The sequence below is a fragment of the Aquarana catesbeiana genome, linkage group LG01, assembly GCF_042186555.1.
Source record: "Aquarana catesbeiana isolate 2022-GZ linkage group LG01, ASM4218655v1, whole genome shotgun sequence".
NCBI lineage: Eukaryota > Metazoa > Chordata > Amphibia > Anura > Ranidae > Aquarana > Aquarana catesbeiana.
In genome coordinates, this window is record NC_133324.1 from 547050402 (window position 1) to 547073207 (window position 22806).

General features: G+C 44.3%; 1 protein-coding gene across 14 annotated transcripts in view; it reads left to right on the plus strand.

The window, feature by feature from the left end:
• Positions 1-22806, plus strand: part of UNC13A (unc-13 homolog A) — a 359756-nt gene that overhangs the window by 250249 nt on the left and 86701 nt on the right. The window lies entirely within an intron of this gene.

The following is a 22806-nucleotide window of genomic DNA, read 5'->3' on the forward strand; positions in this document are numbered from 1 at the left end:
TGTTATACATTGGTAGAGTTGTAGCAATACCCAACAATAATCGCATTACCCTGCTCCCTAAAAAGAAGCAACTGGGAACGTTTACTGTGTTTACTGATTTACCCAGCTAAGTGAATGAGACTACCTGTAACTGTAATCCTGCCAATTGTGACCATATAGAAATGCGGTCTGTGGGTGCACTACCACCTCTGCAGAAGCTACCTGGTCAACCAATCTCGGGAAAAAGATTTATCTGAAATGGATTTTAAATGGGTATTGTTTTTTCAATATGAGACTAGGGCTAGCCAGGGTGTGTTCAATGCACAAACATTTAAAGCAAAAAAATTGCACTAACAAAATTATGGAAGCAAGTGATAAAGATTGGGATCACTGTTATCGCAATTGTAATTAATATACCATAATATTATAAATATGTACCATGTCCAAATTATTACATATACGCCATATAAATACTTTCAAGTGTACAAATGCATGACGTGAATGATGTGTGTTTGGTACACTTGTGTGAGTGCGAAAAAAACAGCATGCATGTATATGAAAAGATCTTTTGGCAGCAAAATTTTTTGATTCTTTACCCACTACAAGTCCACACCTAGCCATCCTGGGAAGATTTTCTAAATCTTGTTTAAGTTTGTTTTAAGGTGATGCCTCATGCACTTTTTTTTACATAAGTTATACCACTTGTGACTAGATGATTGTTACTTGGAAAACAATAGTCATAAAGAAAATATGTACTGAGAATATATGGAGGCTGCCACTGCTACATTCACTGACATAGAAGATCTATGCAGATAAGGACCTCTGACTCCACTTTTACTTTTCTGGTATGCACTATTGTTCAGGCTTTGCATATTCAAATTGAGGTCTGCAATAGCAACCTCTATATCTCCTTAGTACAGGTTTCCTTTAAATGCTCTGTTGTGATGTCCCAGATAGACTAACCACTTTCATAGAGAGCTAATATAGTAAAGATGGGCTAACTTTTCTAATTCCCTGACTAGAGCTATTACCATTTAAACTATTAAGCTAATGGCCTATTTATTTGGTAATAACTATATCCTTAGTAATGATACCTAAGCTTTTGGGGTGGTCATACAAGACTTTCTTTTTATGGAATTATGTTTCTTAGTCATACAGTACAGGGCACAGGATCTTTAGTCATTAACCATGAGATAAATGCAGGTACCCTCAGGTGACTGGACACTGGCAAAAAAAGAAAAGTGCAGGGAAATCCCATATGTAGCCCCTCTTACTCCCAGCAACCTTAGTTTTCAACTAGGTAATGAACATTTTTCTACTTAAAGAAGCTTGCCTCTTTTATGTGGATGTTTTGTTCTTTTACCTCTATCAATATTTCTGGCAGCATTGTAGCCGCTGCAGCCCCTTTCTGCAGCTTCTTGATCGGTTGACTACTCAGCAAGGCCTTAGAGAACCATACCCGAACCCTGCTTATGGAGAATAAAGGATTCCTCATTTATAGTTTACTTCTGGCACATGCAGAGGACTGGCTTAGCATTTCTCCTTCAATTAATCAGCACAGCGGTCCAAAGATGCTACCTGCTACAGCTGCTAAGAATGCCTGGCACAGAGGGTATTAACCCTTCTCAGCTCACTAACACTGTTGGAATACCACTTTGAGGACACTGTAGCACCGCACATGTAAGATTTTAAGCTGAAAGGTGCCAGGTCAGGGGGCCTTACCGCCTTCCACTCAGCTAATAGTTCGGGGGTCATGGACATTGACCTTTTCTGCTTTGCAGTGGTTTGTGAGTGAGCTTTGGGGAGACTTTTGGTACACCAGCCTGTCAACTTTGTCATGCACATCTATTAACTTTCCTGCACTGCAGGGGTTTTTGCATATCCCTTGTTTGTAATGTCTCGCTGTTTTTTCTGCAGAAAGTCTCATGGTGACCTAGTCACACATGGTCATTATCCCCTAATTCTTGGTAGTGGGTCTGTGAGTGAAACTTGTTGGTAACGTCTAACTGTTTGTTCTGATAACCTAGTCAGGCACGGCCAATTTAGTTCCCTGCTCTCCAGTAGTTTGTGTTTTACTCTTATGGACAGTGTCTCACTGTATACTGTTTTTGCAGTCGTTTGTGCTGATCTTGTCATGCACAACTATTACCCTGCTCCTTCGCAGTGGTTTGTGAAGTGACCCTTGTAAATAATGTCTACAGTGTACTGTTTGCACAGTGGCCTTTGGTAACCTATTATTCCAAAATGGCTCAAAAGTGATATGGTCCAGAAATATTTAGACAGAATAAAGGTGGATAAAGCATCTGGACCAGATGGTATCCACCCACGGATCCTAAAAGAATTGGGCTCTGTCATTTTAAAGCCATTGTTTCTAATTTTTAGGGACTTGTCAACGACTGGAATGGTACCACTGGATTGGTGTAGGGCCAATGTGGTGCCTATATTTAAAAAGGGATCAAAGTCTTTACCAAGTAACTAGAGACCTGTTAGTTTAACTTCTATAGTTGGGAAGATACTGGAGAGTTTAATAAAAGACCATATAGATGAGTTCTTGCTGGAAAAAAATATTTTAGGCAACAGACAGCATGGATTCATGAAAGACAGAAGTTGTCAAACAAACCTGATTTCTTTTTATGAGGAAGTAAGTAAAACCTTGGACAGAGGGGTGGCCGTGGACATAGTATACTTGGATTTTGCAAAAGTGTTTGACACAGTTCCCCACACATGGCTAATGTGTAAGGTAAAGTCTACAGGCTTGGAAGGATCAGTTTGTAAATGGATAGAAAACTGGCTAAAAAAAACAAATTCAGAGAGTAGTGGTTAATGATTCTTACTCCAAAAGGTCTAAGGGTATCAGTGGTGTACCCCAAGGTTCAGTGTTGGGACCCTTACTTTTTAATATCTTTATAAATGATATAGGGTCTGGGATTAAAAGTACAACTTCTGTCTTTGCAGATGACACCAAGCTATGCAGTGGATTAACGTCCTTACAGGATGTCTCCAATTTACAAGCCGACCTCAATACACTGTCTAATTGGGCAACTAAGTGGCAAATGAGGTTTAATGTTGGTAAATGTAAATATATGCACTTGGGGGCTAAGAATATGCATGCATCATACATACTAGTGGGAGTACAACTGAGGCAATCCATAGTGGAGAAGGATCTGGGGGTTTTGGTAGATCATAAGCTCAATAATAGCATGCATAGCCAAGCCGTGGTTTCCAAAGCTGGCAAAGACCTTTCTTGTATTAAGAGAGGTATCAACTCCAGAGAGAGAGATATCATTTTGGCCCTGTACAAATTATTAGTAAGACCTCATCTGGAATATGCAGTTAAGTTTTGAGCAGTTCTCAAAAAGGATATCGGGGAACTGGAGAAAGTGCAGAGAAGGGCAACCAAACTGATAAGAGGCATGGAGGAGCTCAGCTATGAGGAAAGATTAAATGAACTGAATGTATTCTCTCTTGAGAAAAGGAAATTAAGGGGGGATATGATTAACATGTACAAATACATAAGTGGTCCATATTGTGAACTTGGTGCTGAGTTATTCACTTTAACCACTTCCCGCCCGCCCTATAGCGGATTGACGTCCGGGAAGTGGTTGTGTTATCCTGACTGGACGTCATATGACGTCCAGCAGGATAACATGCCGCAGCGCGCCCCCGGGGGCGCACATCGCGGCGATCGGTGGAGCGGTGTGTCAGTCTGACACACCGCTACACTGATCTTGGTAAAAAGCCTCCAGCGGAGGCTCGTTACCACGTGATCAGCCGTGTCCAATCACGGCTGATCGCGCTGTCAATAGGAAGAGCCGTTGATCGGCTCTTCCTCACTCGCGTCTGACAGACGCAAGTAGAGGAGAGCCGATCGGCGGCTCTCCTGGCAGGGGGGGTCTGCGCTGATTGTTTATCAGCGCAGCCCCCCTTCAGATCACCCCACTGGACTACCAGGGATGCCACTAGGACCACCAGGGAAGGGGCAACGTGGATGGCCAGGTATGTACCCCATGGCCATCCACATGTGCCCAATCTGTGCCAATCAGTGCCCACAAATGGGCACTGATTGGCACTATTATATCCATGATCTGCCCAGCAATGCCCAGATCTGCCCAGCAATGCTTTTTTCAGTGCCACCTGTCATTGCCCATCTGTGCCAACTGTCATTGCCCATCGGTGCCACCTGTCAGTGCCCATCTGTGCCCATCAGTGCCCACCTATCAGTGCCCATCAGTGCCACACATCAGTGCCACACATAAGTACCCATCAGTGCCACCCATATATACAGTCAATGCCACCTACGAGTGCCCATCAGTGCCGCCTATGTGTGCCCATCGGTGCCACCTATGAGTGCCCATCAGTGCCGCATACCAGTGCCACCTATCAGTGCCCATCAGTGCCACCTATCAGTGCCCATCAGTGCCGCCTATCAGTGCCCATCATCAGTGCCCGTTAGTGCCACCTCATCAGTGCCACCTCATTGGTGCCACCTCATCGGTGCCCATCAGTGCCGCCGTATCAGTGCCCATCAGTGCAGCCGTATCAGTGCCCATTATTGAAGGAGAAAGCGTACTTATTTACAAAAAAATTTAACAGAAACAAAGAAAAACTTGTTTTTTTTCGAAATTTTCGGTCTTTTTTTATTTGTTGCGAAAAAATAAAAACCGCAGAGGTGATCAAATACCACCAAAAGAAAGCTCTATTTGTGGGAACAAAATGATAAAAAATTTGTTTGGGTACAGTGTAGCATGATCGCGCAATTGTCATTCAAATTGCAACAGCGCTGAAAGGTGAAAATTGGGCTGGGCGGGAAGGTGTCTAAGTGCCTGGTATTGAAGTGGTTAAGGTCATCACAGAGGACAAGGGGGCACTCTTTACGTCTAGAGGAAAAAAGATTTCATCTCCGAATACAAAAAGGTTTCTTCACAGTAAGAGCTGTGAAAATAGACTCCCTCCAGAGGTGGTTCTGGCAAACTCAGTAGATTGCTTTAAAAAACGCCTGGATTTTTTCCTAAATGTACATAATATAACTGGGTACTACCATTTATAGGTATTGTTGATCCAGGGAAAATCCAACTGCCTCTTAGGGGATCAGGTAGGAGTTTTTTCCCCTGCTGTAGCAAATTGGATCATGCTTTGCTGGGGTTTTTCGCCTTCCTCTGAATCAACTGTGGGTGAAGGATTGTGTATATGGGATTGTATGATTTTTTTATTTTTTTGTTTGGTTGAACTTGATGGACTTGTATCTTTTTTAAACCTGACTAACTATGTAACTATGTAACCTGTTCACAGACAGCCATTAATCCTTCTGCTGTGGTTATGAGTATCCTATGTGGTTCTGTCTCACTTGTATATAGTTTTTACAGTATCTTACTTGGACCTAGTCAAACAAGGCATTGACCACTGCTGATTTGCAGTTGGTCTATGAGTGATTATGTCACACTAGTGTACTGTTTGCACAGCAAATTATGGTGCATTCATTGTGCACACACTGTTGTCTAAGAAAGAGGCAAGGTTACTCACCTTCTTCGGCTGTGAATTTATTTATGTTTATTTATTTTTTAAAAGAGAGCACATCCGGGGGGCGTGGCCAAGGCAGGCATGTGAGAGGACGCATCTCCCACAGCCCTCAGCAGCGATCCGGTAACCGATCCTCCCCCAGCCCACATACTGACTTTATTTTGCCCTATGCAGCACGGGCAGGATCCTGAGACCCCAGGGGATCATCCGCCGGCTCTCTGCACCAGAGGAAAGTTCCGAAAAGGACAGACTGAGATGACGGGCCTGGAGATCCAATATGGCGCCGCGGCGCCCTCAGTGAAACACACACCGCGCGGACAGGACAAGCTGAAAGACTCTGGGCCTAAAGCAAGTAAGACGCCAAAAATCCCTGGTAAAGATGCCCCTAGAGACATGATATACTATGCACAGAAAATGGCTGGGACATTGGGAACAGAGCAGCCATCCAGCCATGCTGGGACACATGCTATGCAAGAGACCATGCAGGCAGATAACACACAGGTGCTCTGGGGAGAGGAGGAGGGGGAGCAGACAGCCCATACATCTGGGGAACCACAAAGCTCAGCGGACCCGGACATTATGCAGCCTACTTTAGCTGACATACTCAGAGCTGTGAACAACTGTACAGCTTCTGTTAACAATTTGAAGGAGCAGTTTGGGGGTCTGAGAGAAGATATGTCACTACTAAGGCAAGACATGCAGAAGATACGTGAGCTAACCACGGCTGTGGAAAGCAGAGTCAGTGACGTGGAAGATCAGTTACCACCTATGACACAAGATACCAGAACAGCACTACAATTGGCCAGGGATGCATATGATCATGCAGAGGATTTGGAAAATCGCTTAAGGCGAAACAATGTTCGCATAGTGGGGTTGCCTGAGAAAGTGGAGGGCAGGGATCCCACCACTTATGTTGAAAACTGGCTAGTGGAACTCTTTGGAAAAAATGCATTTTCCCCAATGTTCGCAGTGGAACGTGCTCACAGAGTGCCTTCACGCCCTCCTCCACCAGGGGGCCCTCCAAGATCCATTCTTGCAAGAATTTTACATTACAAGGACAGAGAAGCAGTGCTGAGACAAGCTCAGGAAAAGGCAAATGTTCTCCATAATGGTGTCCGGGTATCCTTCTACCCGGACTTTTCGGCAGAAGTCCAGAAGCGCAGAGCTAAATTCACAGACGTGAAACGCAGATTGCGACTTCTGCAACTCCCATATGCTATGCTATATCCGGCGAAACTTCGGGTTGTGGTGAGAGGTCAAGCACAGTTTTTTGAATCCGCTAAGGACGCTTCAGTCTGGTTGGATAGAAATGAGCAGGCATTGAAACGGCAAGCTCCACAGGAAGAAGATTGAAAGGACTAAACCGGCTGCTTGCTGAGGGCCGAGCTACTTGAAAATGTCCTTTTATACCATTTTCTAGATGGGCAACCAGAGCATACCTTTTTTCATTCTTTTCAATGTTGAAAGATGTTCCTTGGCTGGGGGACAGAATATTCCTAAGCAGTGTAATGAGAGCGAATTGGAACAAAAGTTGAATTGCGAATGACCATTTTCATGGAAAAAGAGCGATGGAATATCGCATATGTTGTTAAAGTTGCCATGTTGGCAGAAAGTGCAGTTTATAGCACAAGAAAGTTTCCTTTTCCATTACCCCCCACTGTTGTGGGGAAGAATTTACCAATGAGAGTCACAAGCAGAACGGATAATATCTCAAAAGGGCACGAGTTCATCAACCCCACGGCAATCGGCAAATCCAGAGGAACCTTGCTACAGAAGTGGATCTACCATCTTGCACAGGTGCGCATAAATTACCGGTCAACATTACTTGCCTACCAGCAGACATGGCAGACATCCCGTTATCTTGGAATGTTAGGGGACTTCACTCCCCACTGAAACGTACTATGATTCGTATGTGTTTGAATAAGTACATCCCCGGAATTCTTTGCTACCAGGAGACCCACTTGACTGCGGACACTGTGAGCTTCCTAGGTTACTCCTGGGTGGGAAAGGCCTATCACTCTACGCACACTTCCTATTCTAGGGGGGTGAGCGTGCTGATTCACGGTAACCTGGACTATGAAGAATTTGCAAATGAAATTGATAGTGAAGGTCGATATGTTTTTCTCCATTGCAGGTTGGGTACATTGACTTGTGTGCTGGCGGTGGTATATATTCCCCCCCCCTTCACGGCGGCGGTGCTTAGGTCTCTGCTAACATTTATGGATGGCAGGCCTGACGCACCGCTGTTGGTAACGGGGGACTTCAACTGCTGTTTAAATCCAGTTGAAGATAGACACCCACGGCCCGGAGCCTCTGCCCTCTCCAGGGATACCCCCCTAGCGCGGTTGTTGCAAGAGGTGGGCTGGGTGGATGTCTGGAGACACAGGAACCCAGGAGTTAGACAATTCACATGTTTTTCTAAAACCCATGGTTGTTTATCTAGAATTGACCTGGGGGTGTGCAGCTTAAACATGCTCCTGTATGTCTCTGATATGATACATAGGCCTCGCAGTATATCTGACCACTCTCCAGTGGTTATACGGCTTATAATTGCCCCAATAGTTACACTACCTAAAGCCCCCTGGAAATTCAACGTTTCTGGTTGAAACTATTCCGCTCACATGAGGGGATAGTAGGGAGCATGTGTGAGTTTTTCCGCACCCAGGATCCAAATGACTCGATGGTTGGGCAGTGGGATGCCTTTAAGGCATATTTGAGGGGTGTATTAATCGCTGAAATGAATAAGGTCAAACAAGACTCATCTGCTCTTAAAAATGAACTTGAAACTAGAGTACAAGAGATGGAACAATTATATGTTGCGGATCCTTCTGACTCGACCAAGGAGGCATGACAGGCAGCTCTGTCTGCATATTGTCAACTGCTATCCTCGTCGGCCGACAAGAAGAGATTCTTTGCAAAACAAGCTTTTTTTGAGGAGGGCGAGAAAACAGGCCGCTTACTGGCGAGAATCGCAAATTCATACCAGAAGTCCCCAACCATAGGTGCTATTAGGACTAAGAGGGGTAACATAGTTAATACGCCCTAACTACTTACTATGAAGACCTATATAGGCCGGGTACATCTTTCACACCTGAGGAGTTAGAACATTACTTAGGACAGATAGACTTCCCCAAGTTAAACACAGATCAGAGAGTGTTCTTGGAGAACCCCCTTACAGTGGAAGAACTACAGACTGCGGTTGGATCTTTTCCTAACTGCAAAGCGCCAGGGGAAGACGGAATTCCCATAGAGATATATAAACAATATCCTACTGAACTACTACCCCAATTGCTTAAGGTCTTTAATAGAGCCCGGGAGGAAGGACGCCTACCAATATCAATGTCTAGGGCTAATATTGTTTTGCTACTTAAACCTGGTAAGGATCCAGTAGACCCGGGGGCATATCGCCCGATTTCTCTGTTACAGAGTGACGTGAAAATATTAGCTAAAGCCCTGGCCATTAGATTAAATGGAGTTATTACTTCAATTGTACATGGAGACCAAGCTGGCTTCATGCCCAATAAATCAACGGCGGTTAATTTGAGAAGGCTATTCCTTAATATGCAATCCAAAAAGCAGACAATATGGGTTCCAGGGCCTTGCTGTCATTGGATGCCACTAAGGCATTTGATAGCATAGACTGGGATTATCTGTGGTCGGTCTTGCGGAGTTTTGGATTGGGTCCACAATATATCTCTTGGGTTAAGCTCCTTTATGGTCAGCCTGAGGCCGCTGTGAGGGTGTCCGGCTTTCTGTCCCAGAGCTTCGCGTTGAGGAGAGGTACGAGACAGGGATGTCCCCTGTCTCCTCTCCTCTTCGCGCTGGCTATTGAACCATTGGCGATCGGAATCAGGGCAAATCGGAACATTACAGGCTTCTGTTATGGTGACATGCAGGAAAAAATTATGTTGTATGCCGATGACACCATGCTCCTACTTGGTGACACTGGCCCCTCCCTTCGGGAGGCCATGTCGACCATATCTAAATTTGGGACGTTTTCTGGCCTTATAAATTGGTCAAAGTCTGCCCTTCTTTTATTGGATGGAGATGAATCACAGGAGGTGTACGCCACTTGCCCTATTCCGATTACTACTTCCTTCAAATATCTAGGGATTCAAATTACGTCCCAGCCCCGGGACTTTATACATTTAAATATATTTCCACTCCTACAACGCTTCCGAGACAAAATTAAGACCTGGAACTCTCTGTTAATGTCGGTAGCAGGTAGAGTAAATCTAGTAAAAATGATTCTTATACCCCAGTTACTTTATTTTCTGCATAACACCCCTATGGTTATCCCCTTAAAAATATTTCATATAGTTAATGCCATTTTCCGAACTCTTATTTGGAAAAATGGTCCCGCCCGGATAAAATTAGAACACCTACAGAGACCCAAGGACTGTGGTGGACTGGCATTGCCCAACCCATGGTTGTATTACCTGGCCTCCCAATTACAGCACCTGAATGGTACATTTGTCCCGTCACAAAACTCATCCCACAGGTTTATGATACATACAGTAGGTAAAGATCCGATTCATATGGCTTTAGAGGCATTAGCCTTCACTAAACCACATAAAAAATACCCAACGTTCAGTCTGATTCAAAAGGTGTGGAATAAGTCCAAATATCTCCAGAATGTTGATGGATATACGGAATATAGTCCCATTTGGCACAATGAAACATATGGTGAACTAGCTAAATTACAATGCGGAGCTCGTTGGAGGCAGTTTGGAGTCACTCATATCAAACATATATTTAGGGATGGAGTATTACGCACATTTGCTGATTTAAAGGAAACGTATAATCTGCCAGCCTCAATGTTATTCTACTATGTGCAGCTTATGGGGCGTACACACGGTCGGACTTTTCGTCTACAAAAGTCCGACAGCCTGTCCGACAGACTTCCGGCGGACTTTCGGCGGACTTGCAGCAGACTTTCTAACGAACGGACTTGCCTACACACGACCACACAAAAGTCCGACGGATTCGTACGTGATGACGTACACCGGACTAAAATAAGGAAGTTCATAGCCAGTAGCCAATAGCGTGGGTTTTTGTCCGTCGGACTAGCACACAGACGAGCGGATTTCGGGGTCCGTCGTAGTTACGACGTAAAGATTTGAAGCATGTTTCAAATCTAAAGTCCGTCGGATTTGAGGCTGAAAATGTCTGCTGAAAGTCCGGAGAAGCCCACACACGATCGGATTACCAGCCAGCTTTAGTCCGTCGGCGTCCGTTGGACTTTTGTAGACGAAAAGTCCGACCGTGTGTACGCCCCATTAGACATGCAGTACACACACAGAGCCGCTCTTCGGAGTGGCATTTGTCCCCAACCCCGGTATTTAACCTACTGAGGGATGATGACTCATCTAAAGGATTTATTTCTCAATGCTATGCCATCCTGCTACAATCCGTGATGAGACACCATCCCTTGAGGGTGAGAGAGAAATGGGAAACAGAGATGGGGCAACTAGACGGGGATCAGTGGGAGGAGATCTTTCAGGCAGTGAACCAATGTTCACTCAATGTGTCACAAAAGCTCACCCAATTATATATACTATTGAGAACATATTACACTCCACACAGATTACATTTAATGAACAGGCAGACAGATCCAACATGTACTAGATGCAAACGTGAGCATGGAGACCTTATACATATGCTGTGGAGATGTCCCAAATTACACATGTATTGGGCAGGAGTGGTGCAAAGCATTAACTCAATTTTTAATGTGAATCTTCCACAGGACCCTAGAGCGTGTCTCTTGGGGGCTTTGGAGGAATACGAATGGGAAGGACACAACAGAGAGGCTGTGCATAGAGTAGTTTTTCAGGCCAGAAGGCTGATTATGACTCACTGGAAGTCCGATAGGCCCCCGACTATTAAAGAGTGGACGGATAATATCAACACAACTCTAAAAATGGAAACGTTGATTTATCAACATAGAGGTAGCATGCCAAAATATGAAAAAATATGGGGTCCATGGTTGGATGTACCGGGATTAGCACCTATGGAGTTGGTATATGACAGGTTGCTAGGAATCAATGCCGGGTGAAACATGGATAGTGGTTGACTGTATTTGGAACAAGGTCTTAGCCGTGTTATATTGAGACCGTTGATTGTTTACTGGATTATGTATTGCATAAGAGGAGCTATGTAAATCTGCTTACAATGTTTTTGTAATGTTCTTCCTGCAAACCTAATAAAATCTTGTTGGAGTAAAAAAAAAAAAAGAGAGCACATCCTCTGTGTTTTACAGAGAGAAGGGCCCAGTGCGGGATAAACTCCCGCAAAGAGGTTCCAAACCAGCATTCCAGCCTCAAAGAGTAAAGAAGGGACTAGACATGACAAATCGCATAGTCGCATGCAGCTGGATGGACGCCTGTCACAGCATTCCAGATCTCCCTCGCTCTTACCTCACTTTAGTCGCTCGGACCCAAGCCAAGAGAGGTCAAGACATCAGACGGCTCAGGACAATGCTGCGAAAGCACGCCAGGTTAAATCCTACATTAAGCATGCAGTCAAGGAAGGGTTAAAGAGTGTTTCAAGGAATCCTGCTTATCCTGCTGTATCTTCACCATCTGCAGATCATGTGTTTTCAGTGCATTTTAACTCTGAAGACGATAGCAATAGCGGATCCATCTGAGGCTGAGATGGTCTCAGAATCGCATATGTTTGATTATTGCACTGGTTCCCCCCCTTGGTGGAGGCTGTTAAGGATGCGATGAAGTGGCAGGAAGAATTGTCGCCTCCAAAGAAACAGCAAAGATACTACCCGAATTTAAAGAAATCGTTACCTTCCTTCCCATTTAATTTCTGAAATTAAAGAAGTAATTGACGATGAGTGGGTGGGGCCTGAGAAGAAGCTCAATGTGCATAATGGAGTATCGAATGTGTACCCCTTGGGACACTACGCCTAAGGTGGATGCTTCATTACGTAGATTAGCCCGCCACATTACGCTTCCGCTGGAGGATTCGGTCTCTTTTAGGGATCCTATGGATCGCAAAATAAAAGTAGACCTAAAAAGGTTGTAGATTTTGGCTGCAGCAGCCTGCAGACCAGTGCTAGCACTCACTCCTGTGGCAGCAGCACTTGGGCTGGGTTCGCACCTGTGCGTTTTTTGGTGCTTTTTGCGTTTTGCGGATTTGCACTACCGTCCATTTATCATGATCTCCTATGGAACACGTTCTGTGGTGCAGTTCTGCGGAATGCAGGGAGCGCTTGGAGTGCATGGGTGTGAATCCAGCCTTATGCCCCGTACACACGGTCGGATTTTCCAACAGAAAATGTGTGATAGGACCTTGTTGTCGGAAATTCCGACCGTGTGTGGGCTCCATCACACATTTTCCATCGGATTTTCCGAAACACAAAGTTTGAGAGCAGGCTACAAAAATTTTCTGACAACAAAATCCGTTGTCGGAATTTCCGATCGTGTGTACACATATCCGACGCACAAAGTGCCACGCATGCTCAGAATAAATAAAGAGATGAAAGCTATTGGCTACTGCCCCGTTTATAGTCCCGACGTACGTGTTTTACGTCACCGCGTTCAGAATGATCGGATTTTCCGACAACTTTGTGTGACCGTGTGTATGCAAGACAAGTTTGAGCCAACATCCGTCGGAAAAAATCCTAGGATTTTGTTGTCGAATGTCCGATCAATGTCCGACCATGTGTACGGGGCATTAGAGTGTGGGTAGCGGAGCTGGTGGATGGATGTTTGGATGAAAGTCTGGGAAGTGGCAGTTCTTCTCCTTTGCAGTTTTTAAGACTGCTTTAGAGTTGTGGCTGAAGTGACTGTCGACCAGGTCAAGATGACAGCAAAGATAATGGCTCATTCTGTCACAGCCCGCAGAGCCTTATGGTTGAAGCATTGGTCGGCCGATAAGGCTTCTCAGCACAGTCTGTGTTCGGTTTCATTTGACGGGAAGCTACTCTTCGGGAAGACTTAGAATCAGCAATTCAGCGGGTTTCCGGCAGCAGATCTGGCCTAATCCCGCAGAAGAGAAAAAGACATAGCAGCCCTTTCGGTTTAACAAGGGATCCAAAGAAGGATTCAGGGGGGCCAGGGCTTACAGTTTTTCAGACAGTGGAGGGGAGCCAGTTCAACCTGCCAGAAACCTTCCAAGACCAGGGCCAACAAAGCTCCTTAGGCTTCAAATAAGTCCTTCTGAAGCTGTCTCCGCTTAACCCTCTCAAGTAGGAGCAAGACTATCCCAATTCAGGGGGGGTTTGGGCGGACAAATTACATGATGCCTGGATTGTAGCCGTCATTCGATCACGTTATCGTCTCAAGTTCAGAACAAGGCCCCCTCAGACCTTGTTCATAGAAACTGGACTTCCTACGGATTTGGAAAGGAGGCAATGTTTGCAAGGATATGTAGGGGAGCTGTTGGCAGCAAGGGCCATCCTTCCGGTTCCAAGGCACAAATTGGGTCAAAGAGAATGTTCCCCTCTGTTTTTGGTCCCAGAGGCTTCAGGGGGTTTCATATCAGTTTTTGACCTCAAAGTCCTGAATTCTTACATGAAGGTTCCACCATTCAAAATGGAGTCATTGGAAACGATTGGAGGCAGGAGACTGGATGGATTCCATCGATCTGGCGTATGCGTATCTTCATGTCTCCATAGACGCATCTCACCATCGCTTTCTCAGGCCTTCCGTGGAAGGCTCTCATTTTCATTTTTAATCTCTCCCATTCGGTCTCTGCACAACTCTGAGAACGTTTTTAAAGCTACTGCGTGCTGGGGTTGCGACTCTCAGGGTCAAGGGAGTGCAAATATTCCATTATCTAGACGACATGCTACTTCTGGGTCCGTCAAATGAGCTCCTTCTAGTTCATGTGAATTTCACCTGCAAAACACTAGCTCGTTTCGGTTGGTTGATCAACTTTCGGAAGAGCTAGATGCATCTGACCCAACTGTTGGAGTATTTAGGAGTACAATTCAACATGGATCGGGGTTGTGTTTCTCTTCCTCAGAGGAAGGTCCAGGAGATCCAGTCTCACACAAAGCAGTGATGGCCTGACCTTCTATGATGCTGAAGGAATGCATGCAGTATCTGGGGGTTTTATCAGCCACAGTTTCAGTAGTCCCATGGGTCAGGTGGCGCTTAAGGAGGTTTCAATGCAACTTTCTTCTTCAGTATGATCGTCTGCCAATTCCGATAATCTGGTCCGGTCTGGTTTGGTGGTCAGTAGCTCGCAATCTTTCCCACGAAGTTCCGTTGAAGGCCTCAGAACCAATAGTGGTGTCGACCAATGCCAGTCTGGCAGGCTGCGGGGCACACTGCCTGGGACAGCAAGTTCAAAGCCAATGGAACCTTTGTGGGGTGAAGAGTTCAAATTTCCTGGGATTTGATGCTGTCAGACATGCTCTCTTAGCGTTCCAACCTATGTCGCGAGGTTGAGCTGTCAACATTCTTGTGGACAACAATACTACGGTGGCTTATGTGTCTCATTAAGGGGGCACAAGAAGTCACCCTCTCCTTCAGGTGGCATGTCAATCTTCCTATGCGCAGAGAAGAATCTCGGCTCTCTTACAGCATCTTATCTCCCAGGGCCTGGGAATGTTTTAGCAGATCGCTTGAGTCGAGCCTTGGGAATCACAATAAATGGGGCCTCAACCCCAAGTACCTACGCAAGATCTTCAGGGTCTGGGGGCTGCCTTTGATAGATCTTATGGCATTGGAGGAGAATTGTCGACTGCCTTGCTTCTTCTCCCGGACCTGGCATCCACAGGCATTGGGTCAGGGTGCTCTGTCCATGTCTTGGAAATTCCCCTTAGTGTATGTGTTCCCGCCGCTTCCATTGGCTCTCAAAATCCTGCTGAAGATTCAGTGAGAAAGGGTCACAGCAATAGTAGTCCTACCTTACTGGCTCGGGGAGCTGTGGTTCCCTCTGGCTTGGAGGATAAAGTTGGGCTCACCAATCCCTCTGCCTCCTTGTCAAAATCTCCTTCTGCAGAGTGGGGCCTGACACCTAAACCGCAGGAGGATAAAGTTAATGACATTATTACAGGCTCATAAGAAGGAATGTAACCTATCACCGGATCTGGAATACTACGGAAAGGGGTTGGGACCTTGGATCTTCATCAGTATCTAACATTTTGGAGTTTCTGCAGAGTGGTCTCCAAGGGTTAGCTTATAATTCCCTGAAGGGTCAAATCCCTGCCTTGTCGGCTATGTCGTGTACAAGATATGCTCTACATCCATTGGTGATCTGATTTTTAGGGGCAACCATAGAAATCAGACCTCCATTGAAATCGTTTTTTCCAAAAGAGGACTTAACACTAGTCTTGGGAACATTGCTGGTTCCTCCGTTTGATCAAGCTTTCTCTTGTTCATTATTTCTTTTAACAGTTTTTTGTTTTTTACTACTGGCCTCGGCCAGAAGAGTCTCCGAGTTGTGCACCTTCTCATCTAAAGAACCATATTGTTTGGTGCTCCCAGACAAGATAGTCCTTATGCCGATACCGAGCTTTCTACCTAAGATGGCCACATAATTTTGTAAGAACTGGGAGGTCATTCTCCCAGCCTTTCTGGCAGATACAGCTGATGATCAGTGGAGTAGGTTAGACCTGGTCTCTGCGGTTTCAACCTACCTGAAATGGACTAAAAGCTTTGAAAACAAGATCAGCTGTAGGTTTTCCCAATGGGGCCTCAAGGGTATGCCAGCAACATCCAGAGTTCTTCCTGGTTTGTCAAGACCATACATATTGCATACAAAACGCTGGGCCTTCCTCCTCCTTCAGAGATCAAAGTACATTCGACGAGGGGTATGGCAGCATCCTGATCAACATATGCGAAGGTCGCCCCTGAGGTAGTTTGCTGAGCAGCAAGCTGGAGCGTGCCCAACACCTTTTTTTTAGGCATTACAGGCTTAATATGGCTTGTCCGCCTGAGGAAACATTTGGCTCTACGGTTATTATGGCGGCTGTTGCCCACTAAAAATTTGATTAGCATTGCATTGAGGGTTTGGCTTATTTCTTATCTTCCCTCCCTTCTTAATATTGCTTGGTACATCCCATAGTAGGCTGACATGGGGAGGTCCAGGAATAAGGAAAATTTTTATCCATACTTACTGTAATTTTCCTTTCCTGGATCCTCCCCATGTCAGCTGGAGGATTCCCACCCAGTTTATCCATCGCGAGGCGGGGCTTTTTGAACACTGGTGTGGGCAGACAGCCGCCCTTTTATGGGCTAGAAAAGAGGTGGTCCTGGAGGGATCAGAGGGGGCGGAGCTGACCCATAGTAGGCTGACATGGGGAGGATCCAGGAATGGAAAATTACGGTAAGTATGGATAACAATTTTCCTTAATTTGCTTGCTGGCATTCCTTGCTATGTTTTATGCCCCATTGGAACATTTGTGCTGTGTTCATTTGATCTTCATCTGTTACAGTTTTATGCTTAAGTGGATGTTTATGAGCTACAGATGATTCTACTGTGGACATTTGTACAGTCAGCAACTGATGCCAGTATTTTTAATCATATGCTGTAATATTGCGGTAGACCTAAGAACCTATTATTTAGATTTAGGGCGGAATTACTTTTTAACTTGCAAGTTTAACTAACTTGGAGTTGAATTAGTCACACCAGGCTATTACCCCTTCTGCTCAGCAGTTGGTCTTTGAGTCACCTTTTCTGTTGCTGACTCACTTATGGACATATGTAGGATGGCTCTGGTGACCTGGTCAAAAGTAACCTTGCCCCTTCTTTGTTAGCGGGCTTTGGATAATTTGGTCTCACTCAGTCATCTATTACTCCTGCCTGGCAGCTGGGACTTGATTCTCCCCTATTCATGGTCATCATGCCATGTGGGTCAACTCCAATTGTGTAAATGGTGATCAGTCTATCTCTTCTTTCTTCCAGAATCTATATCTAGAGATATAACCTATTCATTTAGATGTGTTGGTATGTAGGAAGGTTCAATCTTTGGCCATATCTCCTAGCCTGGAGTTATTAGCATTGGCTATTCTTGGCTACTCTGATTCTTTAGTAGGTCTCTTCCTAATAATTATCCCAGGGCTTTCAGATATCGGTCTAAGACATGGGTCTCAGATACCTTCGGATAAGCAGACCTTCACAGTGCTCAGACACAGCTCTCCTAGGATCATGGCAGAAGGGGCATCCACCCATACGCCTTCTATTGGATATAAAGTCCAACATTGTACTGGCAGGCTCGCTCCATATGGGATATCTGACCTCTGTGGAGCTTGTGGAATGCCCCCTGCTTGTCTCCTTTTTTCTGGTGTTCTTATACTTCCTGTGTTTTTTTTGCTGGAAATCTCCTTCCTTTTGTCTAAGTGAGGTCCTTCCTTAGGCATGTCTACTGCATCTTGGGTCTTCTCAGGACTCTGACCCCTGTTCTTGCTCTGCTTCAACAGTTAGCTATTGGACAACCTTCTTCTAAAGGTCTGGTCGACTCAGGCTCACTCAACATCCATTAGACTGTGCAAACTCTACTGAGCTATGGGAGGATCCCTATTATCGAGAACTCAGCTCTGGAACCATGTTTTCGCTTCATGCATTCAAGCCTAATAGCCTCTAGTCTTGACCCTGTTTATGTATATTTCCTTCTTTCTGACAAGTTATTGAACAAATATGTCATGAATCTGCAGTAATGTTTCATGCCCTGTCTGTTTGCTTACCTCTGGTCTGTGTATCAGCTTAGGGACCACACTTTCACACCTGCATGTTTGAAGTGATTGTAAAGGATCATTTTTTATTTTATTAAAATAACAAACATATCATATTTGCCTCCACTGTGAAGCTCGTTTTGCACAGAATGGCCCTGAACATCCTCTTCTGGGTTCCCTGGCAGCTCTCGGGGCACCTACCTGCATCAGATAACCCCCTAGGAGAAGCGCTCTCCCGAGGGGGTTACCTTGTGGGCGCACTCCCGAGTCTAGCATTTGCGTCCACAGACACGAAAGCAGGACTCGGCCCCACCCCCCCGGCGCCCGCATAATTGGATTTGATTGACAGCAGCGGGAGCCAATGGCTGCGCTGCTATCAATCTATCCAATCAAGAGCCGGGACCCCATGGAAAGAGGGACAGCACGTCCCCGGCGAGGAGATGAAGGGGCTCAGGTAAGTAAAACGGGGGGCCGGTGACTGACAGGTGATTTTTCACCTTAATGCATAGGATGCATTAAGGTAAAAAAAACACGAGGGTTTACAACCCCTTTAAGTAATCTTATCTCAGCATGGCTCCACCTAAGCCTCTAACAGGAAACACTATTTAACACCGTAATATAAAGAAAAATGAGAACCGGCGCCAATAAAATTACTCTGAAATATTCTAATGCAGCACCAAAAATTAGTAATAACTAATAAGACATGAAAAATAATGATTAATGCCGTGTACACACGACCGGCCTTCCCGACAGAAAAGGTCCGACGGAAGCATCGTTGGAAAGACCGTCGGAGTCTATTCTGAAGGAAAGTCCGGTCGTGTGTACGCGGCATAAGGGCGCAAGTAGAACATATGCTAAATCCAATATTAAGGTGCATGAGTGTCAACAGTCCAAACTAAAAACAAAAATATGTGTATCTTAAAAAACAATGTAATATAATAATTCGGGTCTTCTATATAAGCTCCAACACCGTGCTTCCTAAAGTGCAACGTGCTTCAACTCTTGTCAAAAAAGTGCTTCACCCAAAGTGACATATAATTGTGCTCACCAGTAGGGATGAGCCGAACACCCCCTGGTTCGGTTCGCACCAGAACCTGCAAACGGACTGAAAATTCGCACGAACGTTAGAATCCTATTGACGTCTATGGGACTCGAACGTTCAAAATCAAAAGTGCGCATTTTAAAGGCTAATTTGCATGGTATTGTCCTAAAAAGGGTTTGGGGACCTGGGTCCTCGCCCCAGGGGACATGTATCAATTCAAAAAAAACTTTTAAAAATGGCCATTTTTTTGGGAGCAGTGATTTTAATGATGCTTAAAGTAAAAAAAAAAAAAAAAGTGAAATATTCCTTTAAATATCGTACCTGGGGGGTGTCTATAGTATGCCTGTAAAGTGGCGCGTGTTTCCCGTGCTTAGAACAGTCCCTGCACAAAATGTCATTTTTAAAGGAAAAAAAGTAATTTAAAACTGCTTGTGGCTCCAATGTAATGTCGGGCAATATGGATGAAAATCAGTGAGACAAACAGCATGGGTACCCCCCAGTCCATTACCAGGCCCTTTGGGTCTTGTATGGATATTAAGGGGAACCCCGCACCCAAATTAAAAAAGGAAAGGTGTGGGGCCCCCAGGCCCTATATACTCTGAACAGCAGTATACAGGCGGTGCAAACAAGACAGGGACTGTAGGTTTGTTGTTAAGTAGAATCTGTTTGAAATTTTTAACGTGTTTAGCTCCAGCCAAAAAATCTATTTTAAGCTTTTTGGAAAACCTAGGGAAGGGTTATCACCCCTGTGACATTTGTTTTGCTGTCTGTACTCCTCTTCAGAAGATTTCACCTCACTTTTTGTCCCAATGACAAATGTTTTTTGAAAATTTGGGTTTTTTTGTGAAACAAGGATTGGTGATAAAGCATCAGTGGAAAGGAGAAAAGTTTTTACCATATTAACCACTTCAGCCCCGGAAGGATTTACCCCCTTCCTGACCAGAGCACTTTTTACAATTTGGCACTGCGTCGCTTTAACTGCTAATTGCGCGGTCATGCAATGCTGTACCCAAACAAAATTTGCGTCCTTTTCTTCCCACAAATAGAGCTTTCTTTTGGTGGTATTTGATCACCTCTGCCATTTTTATTTTTTGCGCTATACACGGAAAAAGACCAAAAATTTTGAAAAAAAATGATATTTTCTACTTTTTGTTATAAAAAAAATCCAATAAACTCAATTTTAGTCATACATTTAGGCCAAAATGTATTCGGCCACATGTCTTTGGTAAAAAAAATGTCAATAAGTGTATATTTATTGGTTTGCGCAAAAGTTATAGCGCCTACAAACTAGGGTACATTTTCTGGAATTTACACAGCCTTTAATTTATGACTGCCTATGTCATTTCTTGAGGTGCTAAAATGGCAGGGCAGTACAAAACCCCCACAAATGACCCCATTTTGGAAAGTAGACACCCCAAGGAAATTGCTCAGAGGCATGTTGAGCCCATTGAATATTCATTTTTTTTTGTCCCAAGTGATTGAATAATGACAACAAAAAAAAATTACAAGTTGTCACTAAATGATATACTGCTCACACAGACCATGGGCATATGCGGAATTGCACCCCAAAATATATTCAGCTGCTTCTCCTGAGTACGGGGATACCACACGTGTGGGAATTTTTGGGAGCCTAGCCACGTACGGGGCCCCGAAAACCAATCACTGCCTTCAGGATTTCTAAGGGCGTAAATTTTTTATTTCACTCCTCACTACCTATCACAGTTTTGAAGGCCATACAATGCCCAGATGGCATAACCCCCCCCAAATGACCCCATTTTGTAAAGTAGACACCCCAAGCTATTTGCTTTGAGGCATGTTGAGTCCATGGAATATTTTATATTTTGACACAAGTTGCGGGAAAGTGACACTTTTTTTTTTTTTTGCACAAAGTTGTCACTAAATGATATATTGCTCACACAGGCTATGGGTATATGTGGAATTGCACCCCAAAACACATTTAGCTGCTTCTCCTGAGTATGAGGATACCACATGTGTTGGACTTTTTAGGAGCCTAGCCGCGTACGGGGGCCCGAAAACCAATCACCGCCTTCAGGATTTCTAAGGGTGTAAATTTTTGATTTCACTATTCACCTCCTATCACAGTTTCAGAGGCCATGGAATGCCCAGGTGATACAACCCCCCCCCCAAATGACCCCATTTTGGAAAGTAGACACCCCAAGCTATTTGCTGAGAGGCATGGTGAGTATTTTGCAGCTCTCATTTGTTTTTGAAAATGAAGAAAGACAAGAAAAAAAATTTTTTTTTTCTTTTTTTAATTTTCAAAACTTTGTGACAAAAAGTGAGGTCTGCAAAATACTCACTATATCTCTCAGCAAATAGCTTGGGGTGTCTACTTTCCAAAATTGGGTCATTTGGGTTTTTTTTTGCCACCTGGGCATTCCATGGCCTCCGAAACTGTGATAGGCAGTGAAGAGTGAAATCAAAAATGTACGCCCTTAGAAAGCCTGAAGGCGGTGCTTGGTTTTCTGGGTCACGTGCGCGGCTAGGCTCCCAAAAAGTCCCACACATGTGGTATCCCCATACTCAGAAGAAGCAACAGAATGTATTTTGGGGTGTAATTTCACATATTCCCATGGCATGTTTGAGCAATATATCATTTAGTGACAACTTTGTGCAAAAAAATAAAAATAAAAAAAAAATGTGTCTCTTTCCTGCAACTTGTGTCACAATATAAAATATTCTATGGACTCGACATGCCTCTCAGCAAATAGCTTGGGGTGTCTACTTTCCAAAATGGGGTCATTTGGGGGTTTTGAACTGTCGTGGCATTTTATGCACAACATTTAGAAGCTTATGTCACACATCACCCACTCTTCTAACCACTTGAACACAAAGCCCTTTCTGACACTTTTTGATTACATGAAAAAATTATTTTTTTTTGCAAGAAAATTACTTTGAACCCCCAAACATTATATATTTTTTTAAAGCAAATGCCCTACAGATTAAAATGGTGGGTGTTTCTATTTCTTTTTTCACACAGTATTTGCGCAGCGATTTTTCAAACGCATTTTTTGGGGAAAAGCACACTTTTTTAAATTTTAATGCACTAAAACACACTATATTGCCCAAATGTTTGATGAAATAAAAAAGATGATCTTAGGCCGAGTACATGGATACCAAACATGACATGCTTTAAAATTGCGCACAAACGTGCAGTGGCAACAAATTTATTACATTTTTAAAAGCCTTTAAAAGCCTTTACAGGTTACCACTTTAGATTTACAGAGGAGGTCTACTGCTAAAATTACTGCCCTCGATCTGACCTTCGCGGTGATACCTCACATGCATGGTGCAATTGCTGTTTACATTTGAAGCCAGACCGACGCGTGCGTTCACCTTAGTGCGAGAGCAGGGGCGACAGGGGTGCTTTTTTTTTTCTTTTTTTTTCTTTATTATTTTTTTGCTTTTTTTATCTTATTTTTAAACTGTTCCTTTCATTTTCTTTTTTTAAATCATTTTTATTGTTATCTCAGGGAATATAAATATCCCCTATGATAGCAATAGGTAGTGACAGGTACTCCTTTTTGAAAAAATTGGGGTCTATTAGACCCTAGATTTCTCCTCTGCCCTCAAAGCATCTGACCACACCAAGATCGGTGTGATAAAATGCTT